The sequence below is a fragment of the Capsicum annuum genome, chromosome 11, assembly GCF_002878395.1.
Source record: "Capsicum annuum cultivar UCD-10X-F1 chromosome 11, UCD10Xv1.1, whole genome shotgun sequence".
Lineage (NCBI taxonomy): Eukaryota > Viridiplantae > Streptophyta > Magnoliopsida > Solanales > Solanaceae > Capsicum > Capsicum annuum.
In genome coordinates this window covers 192,946,116-192,952,511 of record NC_061121.1, presented here as the reverse complement: position 1 = coordinate 192,952,511, position 6,396 = coordinate 192,946,116, and the positions used below count along the sequence as shown (strand labels likewise).

Sequence of the window (6,396 nt, the reverse complement as noted above, 5' to 3'; positions counted from 1 at the left end):
AATTTGCATTCCCTATATAGTTGATAGAATCTGGATTATCCATGCAAGCATCAGCTACATACTCACCACTTTCGCAAACCTCACACCAAGAATTTGCCTATTAGACTGACTTCGTTGTAGCTGCTGGTTGAGTAACACCTAACTTTATGTTATTAAGCTGAGTAATCATATAATTTTGCATGGCTGCAATCTGTACCTATAATATAGTAAACTGATCTACCTCCAATACCCCTGCAACCTTTTTAGGAATACTTCTTGAGTCTGCATTCCAGCTAGGGTTCCCTTGTGAAATCTGATTCAACAGTGTGTACAATTTTTCATATGTCTTCTCAAGAGCCTGTCCACCTGCTGCTGAATCCAAGAGAATCTCTGTGTTTGGCTCCAATCCTTCTATGAAAGTATGCACAAAAACATCATTGGATTGATGATGGTGAGGGCAATTTCTGAACATACCCTTAAATCTCTCCCAAGCTTGGTAGAGATTCTCTCCGTCTTTCTGTCTAAAACTTAAGATTTCACTCCTCAAGAGTGCCTTCTTCCCAGATGAAAAGAATCAAATAAGAAAATTCCAAGCTAGATTTTCCCATGTAGTGATGGAGAGTGGTGGTTCAGCATATAACCATCCTTTCCCCATTAGAGAGAAGGGAAAGAGTATCAACCTGACATAATCAGTATTCACCTCTTCAGTAATGTATGTATCGCTAATTTCCAAGAAGGTCTGTATATGCTGCTGCGGATCTTCGTATGAAAGGCCATGAAATTGCCCTGCTGAATTCAACAATTTCACCATATTCTGCTTGAATTCAAATCAACCTCCTGGTTTAGGCTTTAGAATACTGCTTGTCACATGGTTCGCGAGTGGGATTGCCACCTCACGAACAGGTCTAGCAGCTTGTTGAGTAGGAATAATTGTAATAATAGGAATGATATGAGGTAGACCATTCCCGGCATTTGGATCAACCAGTTCATTTTGTTGTTCGGCCATTCTTCACATTTGTTGAAAGATTTGATTTGGTTCTGCAAAAGGCTCTACCAGTTTTTTATCACTCGCCAATCCTGGATTCAGTTAAACCTGCAAAAATTCAGCCGCTAAGATCAAGTTGTTAACACCTAAACTTAATACCAAAAGCCAAAAATTTAGCAATTTACTAATTATATTAGTCCCCGGCAACGGCACCAAAAACTTGTTGCGACTCAGACGCACACGCTGGTGCACGTGCTCGTACAAGTAATATTGTGATTTAGACAATCAGATATTGTTTCCACGCAGACTAAGCAACTAGAAATTTAACCAACTTTTAGTTTCAGACGATGAGTATTAGGTGTTGTATAGTATCAAGATGATTTTGAAATTGAGAATAAAAATGTAAACTAATAAACAAGAAATAAAATTTTATGATTAAAGAAAAGTAAGCAATGGTTGTAAACAGTTATAATAAGAATTCCAGGGTTGAGGCTTCTCGAACTATCATACAAATCTCTATTCTTATAGTAGTCTAATTGGTTATCGGATTGTTGGTTCGCAAGGTTTAGGCAACGATCTTGGTCTCCCAACCTAAAATCTTTTATCTATTAAATATTGCAGCTACAACTCCCGTAGAGATACAAAAATTCTTCTAGATTCATAAAGTTATCATCTTGCAATTGAACCAAACAAGGTTTCTAGGTATATCCCTGCCCTAGATGCTAATTCAAAACCCCTTATTCTGTAAAAGGGTAAGAACCTTGCTCCTTAATTTCCTCGTTCTAATCTATGATTCTCCTCCCGGATTCACATAAAAATATAAATTTATTCTAATGGTGGCCAAGCATTAAAATAGTAAGCTCAAAAAATTAAGAACAACCCAGATGATAATCCAAAAAGAAACTACTATAAAGAATATCAAAGAGTAATCATATTCTTGACCTGAACCCCAAAACAAGGGTATTTATCCACGCATGTTTTAATTCAACATCCAAAATAAGTAATTAATCATACCAAGAATGAATCTTCAAGTAAAGAAGTTGAAAAGAATCTCTAAGAACCCTAAAAGAGAGAACTTTTTGCTTTTCCGCCGGTGCTAATCATGCAAAAAAAAGTACCCAAAATTATCCTGGATTTTTCCTTTTATAGATGGGACAAAACCCTAAAAATCTTTCCAATTTTTCTAGGCGACGCGTCGCATCATGCCTTCAAATGTCATTTCTTATCAAAATCTGGTCAATCACAAAATTCAATTATTTAGTGAAAATTTGTGAAATACACCCTCACCGCGATGCGCCACTGTCGCGGTGAGCCACTGGATTTAGATAATTGTGAAATATCCTTCCTTCGTGATGCGCTAAACTTCCATGTCGCACAAATTAATAATTGGGACTGCATCGTAATGCGGTGGTATCGTGAACCTACACTGGAAAGTGACATCTGTGACTTCCTTCCTCTCCACGATACGCTATTATCACAGACCTTCACTGGAATTTGACTAATTTTAATTTGTTGGTTAAGGCGAAGTGGAGTTTCTCTAAATGAGAATTCCTAACTTCCTGCTTGCCTTTTTAAGCTATATTTCAATACCTTGTATTCCTTTCATCATTCCATATCATTATTGTATCCAATTCTTCAAGATTTTAGCCTGAAACAACTAATCATATCCATTAGGCATGAAACAGAATTAAAGCTTAACTACACTTAAGAATTTAGACAAAAGTTCTCGAAGTAAGTCTAAATATGGGTGCATATTAGTGATTTGAGCATATAAATATGCCCAAGATCACAGGGAATGATAAAGATCCGAAGGAGGGCAAAAAAATATGGATAAAATCTGGATCAACTACTGTGGCATGTTGGTTTGTTTTGGGTTGAAAGTGTTTGCCATAGTGATGGGCTTGAGATGCGATCGTCCAGAAGAACCTCTCATCAAGGAAGCACCCAACAAAGGGTCCAATAAATGCAAGGGAGAAATAGAAGGATTGTTGGGCATTGTTGGACGTAGTAGCTACAAAGTGGAGGATTGATGGAAGATGTTGAGGATATAGATATATCAAAGTACTGCAGGGATAAATTGTGCTTAGTTTAGTTTATCCATTCTATTTTATTGGAAAGAGACGTCAGGAAAGTCATAGAAGATGATTTTTTAGCGCTTGCTGATGATTTTGACAAATTTAACGATTATCCTTGAGGATATGATCACTACTACTTGATTGTCGAATATTTACTGACAAAGCTATCCCCAAAGACGATCATATTATACGGCTTTCCTTGTCCTTTCATGGTAAATTGATTACTATTTTTACTCATTCATTAATTTATAATGAATATAGTTATTATGAATTTTTTTTGCTTACTTCCTATTTATATTTTTTAGGCTTGGGCATGTAAAGCCATTCCAGCCCTCCGAAAGCAGTTCAAGGATTACCCGGATGAGGTTTATCATCTAAGGATCCTTAGGTAGTTGACGTGTTCAAAGGGCAGCAAAAAAATATTAAGGAGCAGGAGGCTGATCTATTTAACCCTTTGGATGATGCAATACGTCTTCTTTCAACTAAAATAATTTACCTCAAAGAAAAATATTGAAATAGATGTTCCATCCATTGCGACAAAGGGGTCGTCTGTTGCAATAGATTACCCGTCAACTGCAATCGGTATAACAGATGGGTAATATGTTGTGATAGACGATCTATATTTTACAAAAAATTAACAATCTGTTGCTATGGATCTCTGAACCCGACTCACCAAATTACCCATCTACTATAAATTATACAACAGATATGTAATCTAATGCAACATATTGTCAATCTATTATGAAATACAGATCAGCTATTTTGGAAGCTAGATTCTTTGTTTTATAAGTTGGCTGTGTTAAATTCCATGTAACCCAACTGACTATAAATTATTATTATATGATTTAAATGTATCCTATTTTTTTATAGGTTGTGCATCCTTGGATCATGCCTACCGTTGATAAGGTTGAGATGCATTCTTTTCTTACTCTTAGTCTTGTTGATACAAAAGAAGACCCAACAGTGGAGTTAATAAAGAAGGAATTGGCTGGAGAAATATCCAAGAAGAGCAGTTAGGCAAGGTCATCCTAATGTTGAAGATCTTCACGACCAACCTCAAACTGCAATAGATTCGGGTGCTTCTTCTGGGGGTGTTACTGGTGGAGTTGTTAATGATGGTGGCAGTTATCCTGATGTTGCTGCTGCTGCCAGTTGTGATTATGAGCATGTTGGTGCTTAGGAAAAAATGAATATGTTTGAAAAAACCCCTTGCATAGGTCCCTCTCACTCCTACACCGGTCCCTCCCACCCTTATAGTGGTCCCTCTCACCCCTTTTTACCCTTATTTTCTCATTGTAAATGCAAAGTGTGCAAAGATAGAGAGGATAAACTCCTTGAAAAGCTAGAGGATATTGCTGAAGCTATAGAGAATTTGAAATCTAGGAGAGGTGTCATACCATCCAATAAGATGAAGGAGCCATGCACCTCTACAGTGGCGGTTAGGAGGAAAAGAAGAAAATTAGACAAATTTTCTCTATTATGAAAATAGAGAAAATTACAACTCCTCCTACTCCAAGAGATGTTGAGGTTTAGGGGTCGCTGAAGAAGGTGGACATATTCGTGGTACTTAGCAAGGAGAAGAAGGAACTGAAAGAAAGCATGAATGACAAGACGAAGGTTTGAAAAGAATACACCATGCATTCATGTGCTGCCAAAGACTTCATGAATATGAAAAATATGTGTGAGTGGTATGAGGATAATATAAGTTACTTTTGCTAACCTAGCCTTCCAATATACTCCATGAAGAAGAACCTATGCAGCAGATGTGTAGTCTGTTGCAACAACTTGATATTCTGTTGCAACATAATACACATATGTTGCAAAAGTTGTGTTGGTTGGGTAATCTGTTAACTGATTCAAAGAACCCTCTGCAACAGATTCTTTCCACTATGTTTTTATTCTTTATAATTACTAACCTATTTAAAAATTATCTTCTTATACCACAGTATATTGATGAAATTCTCTGCCTTATGAGAGGCAGGCAATTAGAGTACCCGGATGCTTCTGATGCTGTCGATAGGATAATGGACCTCAACTTATATGATAATTTAAAGGATAAGTATGATGATCTCTGTAAGCTAGATAATTCTGATATCCCGGGATTTGATAAGTTAGTTTCTACATTCCAATGGGATAAAGAAGTGAATAAATATTCTAGAGGGAAGAGGCCATATCCACACAACAAGAGCTAGACTAAGGCAAAGAGAATCCTTGCAGTCATGAAAGTGGAAGTCAAATATTTTCTTACTATTGCGATACTACTCTACGAGGAAAAGATTAAGGTTTATGACTGCAACTTACCTGTCTTCAGTGAGGACACGTTTTTAGCCCACATGCAGCCACTCTTGAAGTTGTTGCCTAAGTTGTTGACATAAAGTAAGCTGATAGATCATTTGACAGTGGAAGTATTGAGGAAGGAATAATGGGTTTTTAAATGTCGAAATAAGAACATCTAGCTCAAAAGAAATAGAACCGGTGCAGTGTGTAGGCTGTACTCCCTTGCATACATCGAGTATTTGCTGACCGACATAGAAATAACCGATATGTTCAACGCCATTATGGGAAAGATACAATGGGTCTAGGCTTATGGGGTACTAACTAAATGGTTGGAGCCCGTGTATAAAAAAGAATACGTACAAAGACAGAAAAGAACACGATAATAGTTTTTTATTTCAAGCCACTTCACTTTACATGTAGTGGCAATAATATTTATGTCTGGCCAAGTTGAATTTTTATAATGCAACAGATTTCATATATGTTGTAACAGGTATAATACCTGTTATGATAGATTGAGTATCTGTTGGAATAGGTTAGTTATTTGTTGCATTATGGAGATGTTTCTCAGTCTGGCTGTCGCAACTGATATACAATCTATTGCAACATATAATCTATCTATTGCAACTGATAGGTAATCTGTTGGAACAAATCAAGAAAGTAGGAAGACCTGCTATATAATTTCTAGCAGATGACCTAACTAAATGGTTGGAGCCTATGTATAAAGAAGAATATGTACAAAGACGGAGACGAACACGATAACAAATTTTTATTTCAAGTTACCTCACTTTACATGTAATGGCAATAATTTTTATGTCTGCCGATAGTTGAATAGTATATCTGTTGTAACAGATATAGTACCTTTTGTGATAGATTGATTATCTGTTGGAATAGGTTGATCATCTGTTGCATTAATAGATGTTTCCTAGTCTGTCTGTCGCAACAAATATCCAATCTATTGCAACATATAATTTATTTGTTGTAACTGATAGATAATCTGTTCAAAAAATTAAGAAAGTAGGAAGACCTGTTATATAATTTCCAGCAGATGACCTACGTGTTGAATCTCATATTGCAACATAT

The 6,396-nt window shown here is 36.4% G+C and overlaps 1 non-coding gene across 1 annotated transcript; it reads left to right on the top strand.

The window, feature by feature from the left end:
* Positions 1–422: 422 nt before the first annotated feature.
* On the top strand, positions 423–529 carry LOC124889197. The gene has a single exon (XR_007047806.1). It is a non-coding gene; the product is annotated as a small nucleolar RNA R71 (small nucleolar RNA).
* The last annotated feature ends 5,867 nt before the right edge of the window (positions 530–6,396 follow it).